Source organism: Ursus maritimus (assembly GCF_017311325.1).
Source record: "Ursus maritimus isolate PB19 chromosome X unlocalized genomic scaffold, ASM1731132v1 scaffold_X1, whole genome shotgun sequence".
Classification (NCBI taxonomy): Eukaryota; Metazoa; Chordata; class Mammalia; order Carnivora; family Ursidae; genus Ursus; species Ursus maritimus.
Genome location: NW_024423319.1, coordinates 47065345 through 47089165, shown reverse-complemented (window position 1 = coordinate 47089165; position 23821 = coordinate 47065345).

The following is a 23821-nucleotide window of genomic DNA, read 5'->3' as shown; positions in this document are numbered from 1 at the left end:
TAAAACAAACCTTAACACAATTATAAGAACTGAAATCATGCAAACTATGTCATGTGACTATGGTGTATTTAAACTAGAAATCTCAAAAAGAGATACAAAGTTAGAATCTCCATCCAGTTCAAAATTTAACACGCTGCTAAATAATGCATGGTTCAAAGAGAAAAACCACAGGAGAAATTTAAAAATATTTGAAGTAAAGGTAAGCTGAAAACAACACACCAAAATTTGTGAGATACAGCTATAAAGCAATGCTTAGAAAAAAATTTATATTATTGATTATATTAAAAAAGAAAAGTCATAAATCAATAATCTAAGTCTCCACTAAAGAAACTAGAAAAAGAAGAGCAAAATAAACCAAAGGCAAGAACAAGGAAATAATCAAGGTAAGAGCTGAACTCCATAAAATCAAAACAGAAAAACAATAGAATATTACAATTAACAGAAAAGCAATTTCTCAGAAAAGATCAATAAAACCAATAAACCTCTAGCAATACAATAAAAAACGATAGAAGACACAAATTACCAATATCAGGTATAGAAAACAGGATATTACTACAAAATGCACAGATATTTAAAAAAAATAAATAAGGGGGCACCTGGTCAGCACAGTCAGTTAGAACATGCAACTCTTGATCTCAGGGTCTTGAGTTCAAGCCCCACATTGGAAATGCAATATATATATACATATATATATATATATTGATTTTGTATCCTGTGACTTTACTGAAATCAGTTCTACCAATTTTTCAGTGGAGTCTTTTGGGTTTTCTATATAGAGCATCATGTCATCTGCAAATGGTAGAAATTTGTCTTCTTCCTTGCAGATTTGGATACCTTTTATTTCTTTCTGTTTTCTGATTACTGTGGCTCAGAATTCCAGTACTATGATAAATAATAATGGTGAGAGTGGACATCCCTGTCTTGTTTCTTTTTTTTTTTTAATAATGATTTTTTTATTATATTATGTTAGTCACCATACAGTACATCCCCGGTTTTCGATGTAAGGCTCGATGATTCATTAGTTGTGTATAACACCCAGTGCACCATGCAATACGTGCCCTCCTTACTACCCATCACCGGTCTATCCCATTCCCCCACCCCCCTCCCCTCTGTATCCCTCAGTTTGTTTCTCATAGTCCATAGTCTCTCATGTTTCATTCCCCCTTCTGATTACCCCCCCTTTCTTTATCCCTTTCTTCCCCTACTGATCATTCTAGTTCTTATGTTCCATAGATGAGAGAAATCATATGATAGTTGTCTTTCTCTGTTTGACTTATTTCACTAAGCATTATCTCCTCCAGTGCCGTCCATGTTGTAGCAAATGTTGAGAACTCATTCTTTCTGATTGCTGAGTAATATTCCATTGTATATATGGACTACAACTTCTTAATCCAGTCATCTGTTGCAGGGCATCTCGGCTCCTTCCATGATTTAGCTATTAGACATTGCTGCTATGAACATTGGGGTGCATATGGCCCTTCTCTTCTCACCACGTCTGTATCTTTGGGGTAAACACCCAGTAGTGCAATGCTGGATCATAGGGTAGCTCAATTTTTTAACTTTTTAAGGGACCTCCAGCACTGTTTTCCAGAGGGCTGTACCAACTTTAGATTCCCACCAACAATGTAGGAGGGATCCCCTTTCTCCACATCCTCTCCAACAATTGTTGTTTCTTGCCTTGTCTATTTTTGCCATTCTACTCATGCAAGGTGGCATCTCAGTGTGGTTTTGATTTGGAATTTCTTGATGGCTAATGATTTTGAACATTTTTTTCACGTGTCTGTTAGCCATTTGTATGTCTTCATTGGAAAAGTGTCTGTTCATATCTTCTGCCCATTTTTTGATTTGTTTATTTGTTTCTCGGTATTGAGTTTGAGAAGTTCTTTGTAGATCTTGGATACCAGTCCTTTATCTGTAGTGTCATTTGGTAAATATCTTCTCCCATTCCGTGGGCTGCCTCTAGTTTTTCTTGACTGTTTCCTTGGCTGTGCAGAAACTTTTAATCTTGATGAAGTCCCATAAATTCATTTTGTCTTTTGTTTCTCTTGCCTTTGGGGATGTATCATGAAAAAGGTTGCTTTGGCCGATGTCGTAGAGGTTGCTGCCTATGTTCTCCTCTAGGAATTTTGATGGATTCCTGTCTCACATCGAGGTCTTTCATCCATTTGGAGTTTATTTTTGTGTATGGTGTGAGATAGTGGTCAAGTTTCATTCTTTTGCTGTAGCTGTCCAATTTTCCCAGACACCATTTATTGAAGAGACTGTCTTTTCCCACCGGATGTTTTTTTCCTGCTTTATCAAATATTAGTTGCCCAAAGAGCTGAGGGTCCATTTCTGGGCTCTCTATTCTGTTCCATTGGTCTATGTGTCTGTTTCTTTGTGCCAGTACCATGCTGTCTTTGTGATCACAGCTTTGTAGTACAGCTCTCAAACCGCATTGTGATGCCCCAGCTTTGTTTTTCCTTTTCAGCAGTTCCTGAGATTCGGGGCCTTTTCTGGTTCCATACAAATTTAAGGACTATTTGTTCCAGTTCTTTGAAACGTTTCTCGTATTTTGATCGGGATAGCATTGAAAGTGTAGATTGCTCTGGGTGGCATGGACATTTTAACTATGTTAATTCTTCCGATCCATGAGCATGGAATATCTTTCCATCTTTTATGTCTTCTCCTCAATGTCTTTAAGAGTGATTTATAGTTTCTAAACGTAAAGGTCCTTTACGCCTCTGGGTTAAGTTAATTCCAAGGTAACGTATGGTTTTTGGTGCTATTGTAAATGGGATGGATTCCCTGATTTCTCTTTTCTTCGTTCGTTATTCGTGTACAGAAATGCAACTTCTTATTTCTGAGCATTGATTTTGTATCCCGCCTAATGCTACTGAATTGCTCTTATAACTTCTAATAGTTTGGGAGTGGCTTTGGGTTTTCCATATAGAGTATCATGTCGTCTGCGAAGAGAGACATTTTGACTTCTTCTTTGCCGATTTGAATACCTCTTTGATCCCTTTTTGTTGTCTGATTGTTGCTTGCAAGGACTTCTAGGACTATGTTGAATAATAGTGGCATGCAGGAGTGGGCATCCTTGTCGTGTTCCTGATCTTAAGGGAAAGGCTTCCAGCTTTTCCCCATTGAGAATAATATTTGCAGTAGGCTTTTCATAGATGGCTTTTTATGAGATTGAGAAATGTACCTTCTATTCCTACACTCTAGCGGTTTTAACTGTGAAAGGATGCTGTATTTTGTCAAATAAGCCGCATCGATTGAGAGGATCATATGGTTCTTGAGTCTTTTCTTGTTGATATGATGTATCACGCTGAATGATTTAAGTAATATTGAACCACGCTTGCATCCCAGGTATGAATCCCACTTGATCGTAGGATAATCCTTTTAATGAACTGTTGATTCTATTAGCAAGTATCTTGTTGAGGATTTTGGCGTTCATATTCATTAGGAATCGGTCTGTAATTCTCCTTTTGAGGGGGTCTTTGCCTGGTTTGGGGATCAAGGTACATAATTTCATAGAATGAGTTTGGTAGCTTTCCTTCTGTTTCTATTTTTTGAAATAGCTTTAGGAGAATAGGTATTATTTCTTGAATGTTTGGTAGAATTCCCAGGAAACCGTCCGGGCCTGAGTTTGTTATTTGAAGGTTGTTTATCACTGACTCAATTTCTTCATATAATTAATTGGCCTATGAGAAATCAATTTCTTCCTTTTTCAATCTTGGTAGTTTATAGGTTTCAGGAAGGATTCCATCTCTTCCAGATTGCTTAGTTTATTGGCATAGCTGTTGATAAAAATTTCTAATAATCCTTCCAATTTCAATGGTGTTCGTCAGACCTCTCCTTTTTCATTCATAATTTTAATAATCTGGGTCCTTTCTTTCTTTGGATAAGTCTTGCCAGTGGTCTGTCAATTTTATTGATTCTTCCAAGAACCAGCTTCTAGTCCTGTTGATCTGCTCTACTGTACTTCTGGTTTCTGCTTGATTGATTTCAGCTTTAATTTTGGTCAACTGCTTCTTGTGCGTGGATTAGGCCTGTCCCCTCTGTTGCTGTTCCAGCCTTCTTGAGGTGAGAATATAAAAACTGCATTTTAGATTTTTCTATTCTTTTGAGTGAGGCTTGGATGGCTATGTATTTCCCTTAGGACTGCTCTTTGCAGTATCCCATAGGTTTTGGACTGTTGTATTTTCATTCTCATTGGTCTCCATAAATTGTTTAATTTGATTTTTGATTTCCTGGTTTATCGAGTCATTCCTGAGCAGGATGGTTCTTAGTCTCCAAGTGTTTGAGTTTCTTCCAAATTTTTCTCTTGTGGTTGAGTTCCAATTTCAGAGCTGCTTGTGGTCTGAGAATATGCAGGGGATAATTTCAATCTTTTTTGGTATCGGCTGAGACTCGTTTGTGTCCCAGAACATGGTCTATTCTTGAAAATGTTCCATGGGCATTAGAATAGAATGAGTATTCTTGGTTCTGTGTGTAGTGTTCTATATATATCTAAGAGGTCCAACTTGTCGAAAAGTGGCATTCAAAGTTTTGATTCTTTTGCTTAGTTTTGCCAGGGTGTTCTTGTCTATTTCTGGAGAGTGGAGTGTTGAGGTCCCCTACTATTAATGTATTTTTATCTATATGTCTCTTTATTCTGGTTAAGAGTTGGCTTGTGTATCTTGTTGTTCTGTTGGGGTATATATATTTATAATTGTCATATCCACTTGTTGAATACTCTTTACGAATAATATAGTGCCCTTCTGCATCTCTAACTATAGTCTGTAGTTTAAAATCCAATTTATCTGATATGAGAATTGCTACCCAGCTTTCTTTTGAGGTCCATTTGCGTGAAAGATGGTACTCCATCCCCTTACTCTCAGTCTGAATGCATCTTTTGGCTCAAATGAGTCTCTTGTAGACAGCAAATGGATGGGTCATTTCTTTTATCCAATCTGCAACCCTATGACGCTAAAGCAAGAATTTAAACCATTAATGTTAAGGCTGAGTACTGAGAGATATGCTTTTAATTCTGCCATGTTGTCAGTAAAGTCTTTGTTTGTATTGGCTGTGACTTTCTATAGTTTTGTATCACTCTGGGGCCTTTTTACTTTTATAGAACCCCGTAATACCTCCTGTAGCTGGTTTCGTGGTTATGAAATTGGCTAGTGACTGGCGACTTTGAAATGTCTTTATTTCTCTCCATCAATTCTGAATGACAGCCTTGCTGGATAAAGGATCCTTGGCTGCATGTTTTTCTCTCTGAAAGAGCTTTTAAAAATGCTCCCCAACCCTTTCTCTCATTCCAGGTCTGTGTAGACAGGTCTGACGTAATTCTGATGCCTTTGCCTTGGTACGTGAGAAATTTCTTTGCCCTGGCCGCTCTACTGTATCCTTGGATCTCATATTTGCTAATCTGCACTCCATGACGTGACATGGTGTAGGTCTGTCATGGTTGAGCTTGGGAGGGGTCCTCTCTGCCTCTTGACACGAATTTTTGTTTCTTGCTAGATTAGGGAAGTTTTCAGCTACAATTTGTTCAAATATCTCTTCTAGACTCTGTTTTCTCCACCCCCTTGGGGATGCCGATGATTCTAACATTGGATCGCTTCGAGTCAGTAATCTCCTCGTAGCCAACATTCGGTGTGGATTTTTAAGACCATCTTCTATTTTTATTTTTTCCTCTATTAACCCATCCTCCAATTCACTAACTCCTTTTCATCCGTCATGACCTCTGGACGTCAGAACCTGGCTTGCCTGCATTTGGCTCATAGAATTTTTAATTTCTGTCAAATTCGTCTTCATTTCCGCCTTAGATTCTATATTCTCAGTAATATTTTCCTGAATACTTTTTTCAAGTCTACTCATTATCTTGACCATTGTTACTCTGAATTCCATTTCTGATAATTCTGGTTACATCCATATCCTACTTCTGTGGCAGAGGCCACTGACACACTGTCTTTTCTTTGCTGGGTCTTTCTTGTCATTCTGATGAGGAGAGGTTGCTGGGTTGTCCAGAGCCCAAAATTATTGACTGGGTCCCAGGCCGTGCCTTTGTTTTATAGGGATCTTAGAGATGTGGGCTTCTTCTTTAAAGATTTTATTTATTTACTTATCTGAGAGAGGGAGACAGACAGTCAGCAAGAACGGAACAGAAGCAGGGGAGGAGAGAGGAAGAAGCAGGCTCCAGCAGAGGAGCCCGATGAAGGACTCCTTTCTGAACGCTGGGATCATGCCCAAGCCAGAGACAGGCGCCAATGACTGCGCCCACCCAGGCGCCTGGTTGTGGGCTTCTTGATTTTTCAGCCTGCCTCTGGGGAGGGGCCTGCCGCGCCGATACTCAGGCAGCGCTGTTTGGGTAGAGTCTCCATGTCCCCTGCGAGGAGGATGGGGATGGGCAGTCTCGAGCCGGTATTTCCAGGCTTTTGTTCTCTGGCGGCTTTCCTGGCGGCCAGCTATGCCTCTTCTGAGGTGGTCAGAGCAGCAGAGGCTGCATTGTCACAGAACAGAGGGATTGCGGCCCGTTCTCCACTGATGTTCTGGCCACTTAACTTGTTACTGTTGGTGCTGCTCAACCCTGCAGCACTGATCGTGCGCATTCAACTCGGCGACCCTGACCTCACTTCCAGGGCCGGCGCGTCTCTGTCCTTTGTGTTTCTAATGCCGCCAGCCACCGGCCGCCCGTCTCTGTCCTTTGTGTTTCTAATGCCGCCAGCCAATGGGTGCCGCCTCGCTAGCCCAGGGTCTCCCGGTTCAGTCTATGCCCGGTGAGCACACCGCGATTCCGGAGTTTCGGGAGAAGCCTGGTGGCGCGCGCACCTGGTTCAGGGTCTCAGTCTGCTGTTTCGCGGGTGCCGACCGCGAGTCCACCCGCTCCCCCGTGCAGGTGGCCCGCCAGCCGCCAGCCGCCCCGCGCGCGCTCTGGGAGTTCCCGGTCTCAGTCTGGATCCCGTGAGCACACCGGCATTCCGGTGTTCCGGGAGATGCCTGGTGGCGCGCGTTCACGGCTCACAGGTCTCAGTCCGCTCTCTCGCGGGTGCCCTCTGTGAGTCCGCCCGCTCCCCCGTGCAGGTGGCTGCCGCTTCCCGGCACCCAAACGCGGCGGCTCCCTCCCCCTTCCGTTTATCTTCCGATATCCGTGCACGGTTTACAGCTCCCCTCTTCGTACCTCAATACTCAGCGCTGGAGATGTTCATTTGTAGAGATCCAGATGCATCATCCTGCGTCTCAGGCTGATTCCGTGGTTATTTAGGCTGGTCTGGTACCTATCCAGCTCGACTCAGGGGACCGGCTGAAAAAGGGGTCCCCTACTCCTCCGCCATCTTAACTCCAGCCCCCTGTCTTGTTTCTGACCGTAGGGGAGGTGCTCTCAGTTTTTCCCCATTGAGGATGATATTAGCTGTGGATTTTTCCCATATGACCTTTATTATGTTGACGTATGTTCCCACTAAACCTACTTAGTTGAGAGTTTTTATCATGAATGGATATTGTACTTTGCCAAATGCTTTTTCTGCATCTGTTGAAAGGATCATATGATTCTAACCCTTTCTTTTATTAATGGGATAAATCACATTTATTTGTGAATATCAAATCAACCTTGCAAACCAGGAATAAATCTCACCTGATCATGGGGAATGACTTTTTAATGTAGTGTTGGATTCAGTTTGCTAGTATTTTATTGAGAATTTTTTCATCTATGTTCATCAGAAATCTTGTGGTTCTCTTTTTTTTTAGTGGAGTCTTTATCTGGTTTTGATATCAAGGTAATGTTGGCTTCATAGAATGATTTGGAAGTTTTTCTTCCTTTTCTGTTTTTTAGAATAAGTTGAGAAGAATAGGCATTAACTCTTTTTTAAATGTTTGGTAGAATTCATCTGTGAAGCCATCTGGTCCTGGACTTTTGTTTGTTGGGAGATTTTTGATTACTGATTCAATTTCTTTGCTGGTTATCAATCTGTTCAAGTTTTCTATTTCTTCCTTCAGTTTTGGCACTTTATATGTTTGTAGGAATTTACCCATTTTTTCAGGTTTTCCAACTTATTGGCAGAGTGTTTTTCATAATATTATTTTATAATTGTATTTCTGTGGTGTTGGTTGTTATTATTCCTCTGTCATTTATAATTTTATTTATTTGGATCCTTTCTTTTTTCTTTTTGATAAGTCTGACTAGGGGTTAATGAATTTTATTATTTTTTTTCAAAGAACCAGCTCCTGGTTTCATTGATCTCTTCTACTGGGTTTTTTTAGTTTCTATATCATTTATTTCTACTCTAATCTTTATTATTCCCTTCCTTCTGCTGGCTTTAGGCCTCATTTATTGTGCTTTTTCTAGCTCCTTTAGGTGTAAGGTTAAGTTGTTTATTTGAGATTTTTCTGGCTTCTAGAGGTAGGACCACTTTTGCTGCATCCCAAAGGTTTTGGACCACTGTGTTTACATTTTCTTTGTTTCCATGTATCTTTTGTACTTCCTGTTTGATTTCCTGGTTGACATATTCATTGTTTAGTAGCATGTTTTTTAACCTCCATGTATTTGTCTTCTTTCCAAATTTTTTTCTTGTGGCTGACTTCTAGTTTCATAGTGTTGTGGTCAAAAAAGGTGCATGGTATTATTTCAATCCTTTTTGTATGTGTTGAGGCCTGTTTTGTGACCTAATATGTGATCTACTCTGGAGAATGCTCCCTGTGCACTTGAAAAGAATGTGTTTTCTGCTCTTTTAGGATAGAATGTTCTGAATATATCTGTTAGGTCCATCTGGACCAGTGTGTCATTCAAAACTACTCTTTACTTGTTTATTTTTTGTTTAGGTGATCTGTCCATTGATGTAAGTGGGGTATTAAAGTACCCTAATATTATTATGTTGTTATTAACTCTTTCCTTTATGATTGTTATTAATTGTTTTATATATCTGGGTGCTCCCATATTGGAGATATATATATATATACACTATTGTTAGATCTTCTTGTTGGATTGTCCCCTTTATGAGTATGTAATACCCTTGTCTCTTTCTACAGTCTTAGTTTTAAAGTCTAGTTTGACCAATATAAGTATTGCTACTCTGGCTTTCTTTTGACATCCTCTTATGTGAGAAATGTTTCTCCACCCCCTCACTTTCAATCTGCAGATGTCTTTAGGTCTAAACTGACTCTCTTGTAGAAAAACATACAGACGGATCTTGTTTTCTTAACCCTTTCTGACAACCTTTGTTTTTTGATTGGAGCATTTAGTCCATTTACATTCAACTTAACAATAGAAAGATATGTATTGAAAGATTGTCATTTTATTATTTGTTTTGTTGTTGTTTCCGGGGATTTTCTCTGATCTTTTCTTGTCTTTGTCACTTTTTATCTCTCCTTTGCACCCAAAGAGTCCCCTTTAATATTTCTTCCAGTGCTGGTTTAGTGGTCACAAACTCCTTTAGATTCTGTTTGTCTAGGAAACTCTGTATCTCTCCTTCGATCCTGAATGATAGCCTTGCTGGATAGAGTATTCTTGGCTGCAGAGTTTCCCCATTCATCACATTGAATATATCATGCCACTCCCTTCTCCCTTGCCATGTTTCTGTTGAGGAATCTCTGGTTAGCCTTATGGGTCTTCCCTTGAAAGTTAAGGACTTCTTTTGTCTTGCAGCTTCTAAGATTTTTTTCTTTATCACTATATTTTGCAAATTTAATTATAAAATTTCTTGGTGTTGGCCTGCTTTTGTTGATTTTGATAGGAGTTTTCTGTGCCTCCTGGATCTGGATGTCTGTTTCTTTCCTCCAGATTAGGGGAGTTTTCTGCTATTAGTTCTTGAAATAAATTTTCTTCCCCCTTTTCTCTCTCTTCTTCTGGGACTCCTATAATACAAATATTATATTTGATGGAATCACTGAGTTCCTTAAGTCTATTCTTGTGTTCCATAATTCATCTTTGTCCCTCTTGTTCAGCTTCATTATATTCCATTATTTTGTCTTCTATATCACTAATTCATTCCTCTCCTTCTCCCAGCCTGCTGTTAATTGCATCAAGCCTGTTTCCAATCTAATTTATTGCATTCTTCATCTCTGATTGATTCTTTTTTAATTCTTTTATCTCTGTGGTAAAATTCTCACTGATGTCTTTTTTTCTTTTCTCTAGCCCAGTGAATATCCTCATGATCGTTGCTTTAAATTCTCCATCAGTCATGTTACTTATATCTGTTTCAATGTGATCTCTAGCCATGGCCTTATGTCGTTCTTTCATTTGGTATAAATTCCCCTGTGTTGGCATTTTATCTGTCTCTGCCTTCTTCTGTGTGTTATAAAATCCATTTGTCTCCTGCTCTTGAAAGTAATAGTCTTATGAAGAGGTCATGTAGTGTCCAGGGCCTGGTGCTTCAGGGAATGTCTCCACTGTGTGCTGCATGTGCTCTTCTGTTGTGTTTTGGCTGCTCTATCATTCAGGCCAGTCATCTGCAGAGGATCTTCTCTGCAGTGTCTGGTCCCTGGCCTGAATGTGGCAAGTTTCAACTAGCTGAACTCTGGTCTGCTTCTGAAGTGAGACCTGACACCAACTCCACTAGAACTGAGGCCCTGAAGAACTCTCTGCTCATGAGATGCCATATGGGCAGGGGTCCATGCTGGTCTTTGGAGGTGGGGGAGGGGCACCACACTGGGACTAAGGCAAGCTTGACTGAGAAGGGCAGTCCTACCAAAAAGCAGGGAGGTGAGGCTTGGTGTAAGCAAGTTAGACAGCCAGCTACAGTGCTGAGCTGCTTCCCTCAGGTAGATCTGTGTTTATGCTGATGGATAGAGGAGGAAATGGTGCCAGCCAGCTCTTTTGTTCCTGGAGTGGCATCTCTGTGAATGCTGCCTCTTAGGGATGTGCTTGGAGAAGAGTGAATAATCCCCCTGTGTGCCCCAGCATTCTTCAGATCACTGTTTCCATGCTGTCTGCTTCCCCCCCCCACCCCGGTTGTTTGCCTGCCTTCTCTCCAGGAGCAGGGCAGTGCCCTATAAGCTTTATCCCAGCTAAACCTGTTGACCTTTAAAACTTCAGGCTAAGGCTTACTGGTTACAAAAACTAATGAAATGTATTCCCTCTCGTTTTCCAAGCAAATGGTTTTGAGAAACATTGTCCTTGTGGGTTCCCCTATGTGTTCCTCTCTCTGCTACATGTTAGAATGACCATCATCAAAAAGGCAAGAGATAACAAACAATGGCATGTATGTGGAGAAAAGTGAACACTTGTGCACTGTTGGGAGGGACTGTAAATTGGTACAACCACTATGGAAAACAGTATGGAGGAGCCTAAAAATATTAAAAATGGAACTACCATATGATCCAGCAATTCCACATCTGGATATATACCCAAAGTAAACAAAAACACTAACTCAAAAAAGATATTTGTACCTCCACATCTATCACAACATTATTTATAATAGCCAAGACATGGACAACATTATTTATAATAGCCAAGACATGGAAACGACTTAAGTGTCCACTGATGGATAAATGGATAAAGAAGTTGTGGCATATATTTACAATGGAATGTTATTCAGGCGTAAAAACTGAGAAAATCCTACCATTTGCAAAAACATAGATGGAACTTGAAGGCAATATGCTGAGTGAAATAAGTCAAAGAAAGACAAATACCGTACAATCTCACTTACATGTATAATCAAAAAACAAAAACAAAAACTCCACCGAACTCATAGAAAAAGAGATCAGATGTGTGTTTATCAGAGGTAGAGGGTGGGGGGAAGGAGAACTGAAGAAAAGTGGTCAAAAGGTATAAACATGTTATAAGACAAACAAGTACCAGGGATGTAATGTACAACATGATGACTATGGCTAACACTGCTGTAGGATATATAGGCAAATTGTTAAGAGTATAAATCATGAGCATTCACATCACAAGAAGTATTTTTCCCTTTTTTTCTTTCTTTCCCTTTTTCTTGTATGAAAATATCAATGCTAGCTGAATCTATCTAGTAATCATTTCACACTATATGTAAATCAAACCACATGCTATATGCCTTAAATTTGTACAGTGATATGTGTCAATTATTTCTCAGTAAAGCTGGAATAAAAAGCAAATGACAAGCAGATTATACCATTTTATGGAAATACAAAGGAATTACAATAGTCAAAGCAATTTTAAATAATAACAAAATTAGAAGATTTAAACTTTTTATTTCAAAGCTTGCTATAAAGCTGTAGTAGCCAAGATAGTATAGTATTGGTGAAAAGATAGACAAGTAGATCAAAGTAACAGAATACAGAGTCAAGGAAGAATCCCACACATATATGGTTAATTAGTTTTTAACAAAGTGCCAAGGTCATTCAAAGAGTAAAAGATACTCTTTAAAACAAATTATATTGGAACAATTAGATACCTATATACAAAAATTATTCTTGATCCTTACATACCACAAACCATATAAAAATTNNNNAATTGACCAATATACCTATATGTAAAACCTAAAACTATACCTAAAATTTCTAGAAGAAACTATAGAATAAAATATTTGAGCGTGAATTGGGCCAAGATTTCTTGAACAAAATACAAAAAGCACAAACCACAAAAGAAAAAAATGATAAACTGTACTTTAAGTTAAAAATATCTACTTTTCAATAGCCAGTTTTAAGAAAATAAAAAGGTAAGCTACAGACTGAAAGAAAATATTTGTAAAACATATATCTGGGAAAGGGCTGATATGGAAAATTTATAAATAACTCTTAAAAATAAGAAAAGATAATCTGATAAGAAAATGGACACAAAGTATCTGAATAAACATATCCCCAAAGAATATATAAAAATGATAAAAGAAGTACATGAAAAGATGCTCAACATTATTAGTTATTAGACAAGTACTAATTAAAATCACTGCGATATACACACCCACTAGAAAAGCTAAAATATAAGACTGAAAATACCAAGTGTTGATTAGGGTATGGCACAACTAGAACTCTCAAATTACCTGTGTTGATGTAAAATTGTACAACTTTCAGAAATAATTTGATAGTTTCTTAGCATGTTAATTAGGGGTGCCTGGGTGGCTCTGTCAGTTAAGCATCTGAGCCTAGGTTTTGGCTTGGGTGGGGAGACTGAGCCCCACATTGGGCTCTGTGCTTAGCACAGAGTCTGTTTGAGATTCTCTCCCTCTCCTTCTGCCCTCCCTAAAATAAATACATAAATAAAATCTTTAAAAAAACCAAAAAGAATGTTAATCATATTCTTAACTTTTGATTTAGCTATTCCACTCTCAGTTAATAATCAAGAGAAATGAAAACATGTGCATACACCAAAAATTATGCAGGCATATTTATAGCAGCATTAGTTATAGCAGCCAAAAAGCAGAAACAATTCAAATGTCCATCAACTGTGAGTAGATAAAAATATTAGACTTTTTCAGTGGAATATGACTCAGCAAAGAGAGGAATAAATTATTGATACATGTAACAATGTAAATTAAAGAAACCAAGCCCAAAAGACTGTATGTATATACTGTATAATTATACTTATATGCAATTATTAATAAAGCAAATTTATAGTGACAGAAAGCAGTGTCCCATGCTGGGAATTATGGGATTTCCTGCAAAATGGTATGAAAACTTTTTGGATTGATAAAAATTTCTACATTTTGATCATGGTGTTAATTACATGACTGTATACATTTGTCAAAAGTCATCAAATTGTATACTTAAAATTGATGAATTTTACTACTCTAAATTATACCTTAATAAAGCTGATTAATCGAAATTGATGCAATTCGACTTACCTTATTCTTTATATATTCTAGCCACACAGTAAAGGGCACCATCTTTAGGAAGTCATGATATTTTAAGGACACACCTAGAAAAAGATGAGCTAGATCATTTCAGATTCTCAGAGATTCTAATAGGGGCTTGATGTACCGGGCTGTATTCCCTAATTTGTTTTTCTTCACTGTATTTCACGATCAACATCATACCCCAAGTATCAGAGGTAAAGTAAATCAACTGGCTGCTACTTCCTAGTTGTTTGAGACTTAAACTATGTACCTTCTTATGTCAAATTTATAAACAAAAAAGAAAAAAAAAGAAAGGGAAAAAGATATTCAATTTAAAGTTATGTATACACTGATTTGATATTTCCAATAACATTTAAAGTTACCTCTATTACACAGATCTTAAGATAATGTTCATATTTTTAAGTAATCTCTACAGCCAATGTGGGGCTTGAACTCATTACCCCTGAGATCAACAGCCACATCCTCTACCGACTGAACCAGCCAGGTGATCCAACAATGTTCATATTAAGACTGGTTACATTAGTTATTTCAGAAGGAAACTTTGGGTTTTGTGGTCTTTAGCTTTCTTTTATAACTTATTCTGAAGGATTGATGTGTTCCACTCCTTGGATAGAAATACAGGGACCCATAGCATATATTTTGGAGCATGTTAGGAGACTCTCCTTGTAGTAAGCAACCTGAGAGTGCTGGTCTTTAAATCACCACCTTGTGGTTATGCTTGCTCCATAGATACTCAGAATTATCTTTGCAGTATAGGATCAAATTTAGTACTAAATTTTTATTCCAAAAGATGATATATCCTAGAAAATTATCTATTTTTCCAGGAATATAGAATTCTTAAAAAAAAAAAAACCCATGTTCAGTGTCCTGAAGCCAACTCTGCATGGCATATGAAGAGAGTACATTGGCAATTGAAGGACGAATTGACCTTCTGAATCCTCTCACTTGAACATATGAAAGGTGATAATGTAGAGTAGAAAAATTATGAACTTGGAGTACAACAATTTGACCACTTATTAACTGGGCACCAATACTTGAGTCACCTAACGTTTCTAAGTTTTAGTCACCTTGTCTACAAAATGGAGATAATACATATCTTGCAGTGCTATTGTAATTATTAAAATTAGAACATATATATGTTACACACACACACACACACACACACACATAGTATATATAATGCCTACCACATATATAGCAAATAACCAAAACATCATACCTATTATTACAATTATGACCAGTATACTTGAGAATGTCATTTGCAAAACTCTGCAGAGATAACGGTCTCACTCTCTTCTATTTTCAAACATAAAATTAATGTTGTTAATAAAAGCTAACTTTGGACTCAAAAGTCTAATCAAAACTTCAATTCTTTACTTATTTTCTATTTTCAGTCTTTAGGTCTTTCTACTCTGATGTTCAAAATTAAATGTCATGAAAAAGTTTCTGGTGCATGCAGGTTGGTCATCATCGCAAAAACAAATCTATAGCCATGAGACGTGGAATTCGTTTTTGCAAGATGAAATAAAAATTCAAACGAAACTACATTTTTCTCTGAGCTGAATCCTTGGAACTTAATCTGCTCAAGCCATCCTTAGCACTTCTCTGTTGTTTCTTACAAATGTCTGCCAACAAATTCCCATTTAAAAGTAAAAATGGAAGACTACAGTGTTCTAGAAAACAAAAATAAGCTGAATGTGGGAACAACAACAAAAACTCTCCCTTATTTGAAAAAATTTCCCATTATGATTCAGGGAAGAAGGGAGGGGCAAGGCAGGGAGACAAGGAGTGGATGTAGTCATCAGTAAGATTTTGAAAATATAACTTTTCCTGAAAATACAATCCCCCAAATCTGCAGCTATATTCTCAGAAGCAGATCATAAAACAGAAAGCAGACTCTTATCTTACTACTGAATCTATATGTAAAGCAGCTATTCGGTGCACTGGGAAAAAATGCATTCTTCATCATTGTTGCTGACTCATTCTGTGAGTCAATAAGCCCGGAAGTACAGTTCACTCTTCCAAAAGAACTATTAGAGTCACTCCTAAATGTCTGCCTCAGAGCTACCATTTTTAAAAACTCTAGGTTTTTCTTCATCCTCCAAGCAGCTGCAACCCATACTTTTTACTGCTTGGAGAAAGTAGGAGGAGAAAGAGAAAGACTAATAATTCAACGAAGTCTCAAAGGAAGCTAAGTCAGTGGTCTCAGCTGGGATCTGGAGTGTGGATTAAGTTTTCATTTCCTTTGACGGCTTAAGATCCACTTATGAGGGATTCATGATGTGGTCAGCACTGACCAAGCAGGGACGGTTTGTGTATTCCATAGAGGGTTGTAGCAGGCCAGAGAGATGACAGAGGCATAGCTTTGTCACAGGCTAAAATGAAAAAGTAATAGCAGGGGAAAGGCTGAGCATCCCACCACCCTTATTCTGACTCATTCTCTGAAAGGTGGGGTTTGTTTGTTTGTTTGTTTAAACTCAATTTAGTTAACATATAGTGTATTATTAGTTTCAGGGGTAGAATTTATTGATTCATCAGTTGCATATAACACCCAGTGCGCTTCTCGTTTTGACTAATGCTGCAGACTGTCAACAGAGAAGTCTACTCTTTGCTCCTATCTCTGTCAGACTCACCTCAGAGGTACAGTGCAGAGGCTGAAGAAGAAAAGAAAAAGTTAAAATTGTTTTAAACAACTTATTGACTTCACTAATACAAAAAGCAGAGTTGTGCATAACTAGCTACCTTCCAGGCTGGGATGTGAACAACTCAAAATTTGTCACAAAGTGACCTGGAGGAAAAGGCAAGATAGATGAGCTGAGAGAGTCCCTCAGCCCCCTCCTCCCATAAGCAGGCACTGATTACTAAGGACATTTCCATGAGCAGTGCAGGATATTTTTCCTTTGTACATGACCTTTAAAACTACCTGATAAGCTATTTGCTCTGCCTACCTTAGAAGTTTCAATAGACACAGAGAAAATGAACATTAACCTTAATGGCTAAATTACTGAGTGTCACTCTAAAGGCCTTTCCCTTGGAGAGAAGCCTATGCAGCAGCCAAACCCTCACTCCTTTAAAAGTTAACAGAAAGACTCCATTGAGAGGGGGAGTTAAGATGGCGGAGGAGTAGGAGACACCGTTTTCAGCCGGTCCTCCGAGTCGAGCTGGATAGGTACCAGACCAGCCTAAACAACCACGGAACCAGCCTGAGATGCAGGAAGACGCATCTGGATCTCTACAAATGAACATCTCCAGCGCTGAGTATTGGAGGTAATGCAAGCGAGCCATGAAACTGTGCACAGATATCGGAAGATAAACGAAGGGAGAGGAGCCACCGCTGCTTGGCGCTCGGAAGTCAGCCACTTGCAGGGAGAGCGGCGGGCTCGTGGTCGTGCACCTCGCAAAACAGCAGACTGAGACCTGGGAGCCTGGTGCGCGCGCCACCAGGCATCTCGCTGAACACCGGAATCCCGGTGCGCACTGGATCCAGACTGAGACCGGGAGATCCGGAGCGCTGCGCGGCAGCTGGGCGGCTGTGCGGCATTAGAAACACAAGCGACAGAGACGCGCCGCTGGAAGTGAGGGCAGGGACCTCGGGTGTGGGCGCACATCCCGGACGCTGCGGCTGAGCAGCACCAACGCAACGGAGTTTGACAGAGCCTTAAAGTGGCCAGAACATTAGAGAGAACGGCAGCAATCCCTCTGTTCTGTGACAGAATGTGAAATTGGCGCTGCTGCTCTGACCTCAGAAGAGGCACAGCAAACCGCCAGGGAAAGCTACTGAGAACAAAAGCCTGGAAATACCGGCTCAGGGAGTGCCAACTCCCATCCCCGTAGGGGACGCCCGAGACTTACCCAAACATGGCTGCCTGAGTATCGGCGCGCAGGCAGGCCCCTCCGCACAGAACACAGAAGTGCGAGTGCTGAAAATCAAGAAGCCCACAACCCGGACGCCTGGGTGGCGCAGTCATTGAGCGCCTGCCTTCGGCTTAGGGCGTGATCCCGCCCGGAAAGGAGTCCTCATCGGGCTCCTCCGCTGGGAGCCCTGCTTCTTCCTCTCCCACTCCCCTGCTTCTGTTCCCTCTCGCTGGTTGGCTGCCACATAAAAATAAAAATCTTTAAAGAAGAAGCCACATCCCTAAGATCCCTATAAACAAGGGCACGGCCTGGGACCCAGTCAATATGGGCTCTGGAACCCGAACTCTCTTCATCAGAATGACAAGAAGGAGAAGCCCCAGCAAAGAAAGACAGTGATTCTGTGGCCTCTGCCACAGAAATAATGGATATGGATGTAACCAAATTATCAGAAATGGAATTCAGAGTAACGATGGTCAAAATGATGAGTAGAATTGAAAAACTATTAACGGTGGTTACTGAGAATATAGAATCCCTAAGGACAGAAATGAGAGCGAATCTAACAGAAATTAAAAATTCATGAGCCAAATGCAGGCAAAACTAGAGGCTCTGACGGCCAGGTCGCAGAAGCAGAGGAACGGGTTAGTGAATTGGAGGATGGGTTAATAGAGGAAAATGAAAATAGAAGAGTGTCTTAAAAAAATCACGCCACGAATGTAGGTTACGGAGATTACTGACTCAATGAAACATCCAATGTTAGAATCATCGCGTATCCCCGAGGGGTGTGAGAAAACAGAGGTCTAGAAGAGATATTTGAACAAATTGTAGCTGAAAACTTCCCTAATCTAGCAAGGGAAACAAACATTCGTGTCCAGAGAGAGAGGACCCTCCAAGCTCAACATGCAAACCTACGCCACGTCATGTCATAGTGAAATTACCCGCAAATATTAATGCAAGGATACAGTATTGAAAGCAAAGGGCAAAGAAATTTCTCAATGCACTCAAGGCAAAAGCATCAGAATTACGCAGACCTGTCTACACAGACCTGGAATGAGAGAAAGGGTTGGGGAGCATATTTAAAGCTCTTTCAGAGAAAAACATGCAGCCAAGGATCCTCATCCAGCAAGGCTGTCATTCAGAATTGATGGAGAAATAAAGACATTTCAGAATCGCCAGTCACTAACCAATTTCGAACCGAAACCAGCCCTACAGGAGATATTACGGGGGGGTTCTATAAAAGTAAAAAGGCCCCAAGAGTGATACAGAACAGAAAGTCACAGCCAATACAAACAAAGACTTTACTGGCAACATGGCAACATTAAAATCATATCTCTCAGTAATCAGTCTTAATGTAAATGGTTTGAACGATCCCATAAAACGCCACAGGGTTGCAGATTGGATAAAAAGAAATGACCCATCCATTTGCTGTCTACAAGAGACTCATTTCACCAAAGATGCATTCAGACTGAGAGTAAGGGGATGGAGTACCATCTTTCACGCAAATGGACCTCAAAAGAAAGCTGGGGTAGCAATTCTCATATCAGATAAATTGGATTTAAACTACAGACTATAGTTAGAGATGCAGAAGGGCACTATATTATTCTTAAGGGAAGGTCTAATTAAGTGGATATGACAATTATAAATATATATGCCCCCAACAGGGGAGCAGCAAGATACACAAGCCAACTCTTAACCAGAATAAAGAGACATATAAATAAAAATACACTAATAGTAGGGGACCTCAACACTCCACTATCAGAAATAGACAGAACACCCTGGCAAAAACTAAGCAAAGAATCAAAGGCTTTGAATGCCATACTGACGAAGTTGGACCTCATAGATATATATAGAACACTACACCAGAACCAAAGAATATATTCTATTCTAATGCCTCATGGAACATTCTCAAGAATAGACCATGTTCTGGGACACAAAACAGGTCTCAACCGATACCAAAAAGATTGAAATTATCCCCTGCATATTCTCAGACCACAACGCCTGAAATTGAACTCAACCACAAGGAAAAATTTGGAAGAAACTCAAACACTTGGAGACTAAGAACCATACTGCTCAGGAATGACTCGATAAACCAAGAAATCAAAAATCAAATTAAACAATTTATGGAGACCAATGAGAATGAAAATACAACAGTCCAAACCTATGGATACTGCAAAAAGCAGTCCTAAGGGGGAAATACATAGCCATCCAAGCCTCACCAAAAGAATAGAAAATCTAAATGCAGTTTTTATATTCTCAATTTCAAGAAGCTGGAACAGCAACAGAGGGACAGGCCTAATCCAGCACAGAAGCAGTTGACCAAAATTAGAGCTGAAATCAATCAAGCAGAAACCAGAAGTACAGTAGAGCAGATCAACAGGACTAGAAGCTGGTTCTTTTGAGAGAATCAATAAAATTGACAGACCTGGCAAGACTTATCCAAAAGAAAAGAGAAAGGACCACAGATTATTAAAATTATGAAAAAAAGGAGAGAGGTCACGACAGCACCATTGAAATTGGAAGGATTATTAGAAATTTTTATCAACAGCTATATGCCAATAACTAAGCAATCTGGAAGAGATGGAATCCTTCCTGAAACCTATAAACTACCAGATTGAAACCGGAAGAAATGATTCCTTAAACAGGCCAATTAACTTATGAAGAAATTGAGTCAGTGATAAACAACCTTCCAAATAACAAAACTCCAGGCCCGGATGGTTTTCCTGGGGGAATTTACCAAACATTCAAAGAAGAAATAATACCTATTCTCCTAAAGCTATTTCAAAAATAGAAACAGAAGGAAAGCTACCAAACTCATTTTATGAGGCCAATATTACCTTGATCCCCAAACCAGGCAAAGATCCCATCAAAAGGAGAATTACAGACCGATTTCCCTAATGAATATGGACGCCAAAATCTCAACAAGATACTTGCTAATAGAATCCAACAGTACATTAAAAGGATTATCCATCACGATCAAGTGGGATTCATACCTGATGCAAGCGTGGTTCAATATTCACAAATCAATCAGCGTGATACATCATCAACAAGAAAAGACTCAGGAACCATATGATCCTCTCAATCGATGCCGAAAAAGCATTTGACAAAATACAGCATCCTTTCCTCATTAAAACCCTTCAGAGTGTAGGAATAGAAGGTACATTTTCAATCTCATAAAAGCCATCTATGAAAAGCCTACTGCAAATATTATTCTCATGGGGAAAAGCTGGAAGCCTTTCCTTAAGATCAGGAACACGGACAAGGATCCACTCTCGCCACTATTATTCAACATAGTACTAGAAGTCCTTGCAACAGCAATCAGACGACAAAAAGGGATCAAAGGTATTCAAATTGGCAAAGAAGAAGTCAAAATGCTCTCTTTGCAGATGACATGATACTCTATATGGAAAACCCAAAAGAAGCCACTCCCAAACTATTAGAAGTTATAGAGCAATTCAGTAACGTGGCAGGATACAAAATAAATGCTCAGAAATCAGTTGCATTTCTATACACCGAATAACGAGACCGAAGAAAGAGAAATTAGGGAATCCATCCCATTTACATAGCACCAAAAACCATAGCATCTACCTTGGAATTAACTTAACCAGAGACTAAAGGACTCATATTCTGAAACTATAAATCACTCTTAAAAGACATTGAGGAAGACATAAAAAGATGGAAAGATATTCCATGCTCGTGGATCGGAAGAATTAACATAGTTAAAATGTCCATGCTACCCAGAGCAATCTACACTTTCAATGCTATCCCGATCAAAATACCAAGGACATTTTTCAAAGAACTGGAACAAACAGTCCTTAAATTTGTATGCAGAAAAGGCCCGACCCCAAGGAACTGTTGAAAAGGAAAACAAAGTGTGGGGCATCACAATGCCAGATTTCGAGCTGTACTACAAAGCTGGATCACAAAGACAGCATGGTACTGGCACAAAAACAGACACATAGACCAATGGAACAGAATAGAGAGCCCCAGAAATGGACCCTCGGCTCTTTGGGCAACAATTTGATAAAGCAGGAAAACATCCGGTGGGAAAAGACAGTCTCTTTCAATAAATGGTGCTGGGAAAATTGGACAGCTACATGCAAGAGAATGAAACTTGACCACTATCTCACACCATACACAAAAATAAACTCCAAATGGATGAAAGACCTCGGATGAGAAGGAATCCATCAAAATTTAGAGGAGAACATAGGCAACAACCTCTACGACATCGGCCAAAGCAACCTTTTTCATGACACATCCAAAGGCAAGAGAAACAAAAGATAAAAATGAATTTATGGGACTTCATCAAGATTAAAAGTTTCTGCACAGCCAAGGAAACAGTCAGAAAAACTAAGAGGGGCAGCCCACGGAATGGGAGAAGGATGCAAATGACACTACAGATAAAGGACTGGTATCCAAGATCTACAAAGAACTTCTCAAACTCAATACACTAGAAACAAATAAACAAATCAAAAATGGGCAGAAGATATGAACAGACACTTTTCCAATGAAGACATACAAATGGCTAACAGACACATGAAAAATGTTCAAAATCATTGAGCCATCAAGGAAATTCAAATCAAAACCACACTGAGATACCACCTTACGCCAGTTAGAATGGCAAAATAGACAAGGCAAGAAACAACAATTGTTGGAGAGGATGTGGAGAAAGGGATCCCTCCTACATTGTTGGTGGAATGCAAGTGGTATACAGCCACTCTGGAAAACCGTGTGGAGGTCCCTTAAAAGTTAAAATTGAGCTACCCTATGATCCAGCATTGCACTACTGGGTATTTACCCCAAAGATACAGACGTAGTGAAGAGAAGGGCCATATGCACCCCAATGTTCATAGCAGCAATGTCCACATAAGCTAAATTGTGGAAGGAGCCAGATGCCCTTCAACGATGACTGGATTAAGAAGTTGTGTCCAATATACAATGGAATATTACTCAGCCATCAGAAAGAACGAGTTCTCAACATTTGCTACAACATGGACAGCACTGGAGGAGATAATGCTAAGTGAAATAAGTCAAGCAGAGAAAGACAACTATCATATGATTTCTCTCATCTATGGAACATAAGAACTAGGATGATCGGTAGGGGAAGAAAGGGATAAAGAAAGGGGGTAATCAGAAGGGGGAATGAAAATGAGAGACTATGGACTATGAGAAACAAACTGAGGACTTCAGAGGGGAGGGGTGGGGGAATGGGATAGACCGGTGATGGGTAGTAAGGAGGGCACGTATTGCATGGTGCACTGGGTGTTATACACAACTAATGAATCATCGAGCCTTACATCGGAAACTGGGGATGTACTGTATGGTGACTAACATAATATAATAAAAAATCATTTAAAAAGAAAAAAAAAAAAAAAGAAGGCCATGTGACAACAAAAGCAGATTCAGAGAAAGAAGATTCCAAGTCTCTGTCTCTAAAGATGAAGAAAGGGTCCACAAGCCAAAGAATACAGTGGCCTCTAGAAGAAACAAAGGCAAGGAAATGGACTTTCCTGGAGCCTCCAGAAGGAACTAGCCAGTGCTTTGATTTTAGACCCGTAAGACTCCCTTTGAACTTCTGACTTTCAGAAAGGAGAATAAATTTGAATTATTTCAAAAAAAAAAAATAGTTCAAATCTAGTTTTTCTTATTATCTTGGTTGAAAATATAAGCAAACAAAGCATCATTTGTCCATCTTATCTTATGAGTTTTTTTTTGCAGTTACTAAATCAGTAGGGGATAGTCCTACCCAGTTTGGAGGTCTTGAACAAAATATTTATTTAGAAATCTCAATACTGTTTCACATCGAACCTTTGCTGTACGTATTCATTTATGGAATGGCTGTAGCTATTTTCCCCAAATATATTATGCTCCACTGTGTAATGTTTAGGCCAAATTTGTTCAGCTAAGATTCCTACCATATTTTTTCTAGCTTTTAAAATTAATGTGTACTGAGTTGGGACATATAAACTGTAGGCAGAGAGAAGAAAATATTTTCCAGTGTATTCTGTTTTCCTTCACATACAAACATTCTTCAAACCAAAAAAAAAAAAAAAAAGAAAGACTCCATTGAGATCAACACTGTGGAGTTTTCCAAACTTGGACACTTTAAAAGTCAACCTATTACCTTTAGAGATGGCCATTCTTTTTCCAAAAATAAATAATCTGGTCAAGTAATTTTATTATATAGATTTTATTAAAGCTTTCTGAAAAGATCCTGGATACTCAAATGTTACATT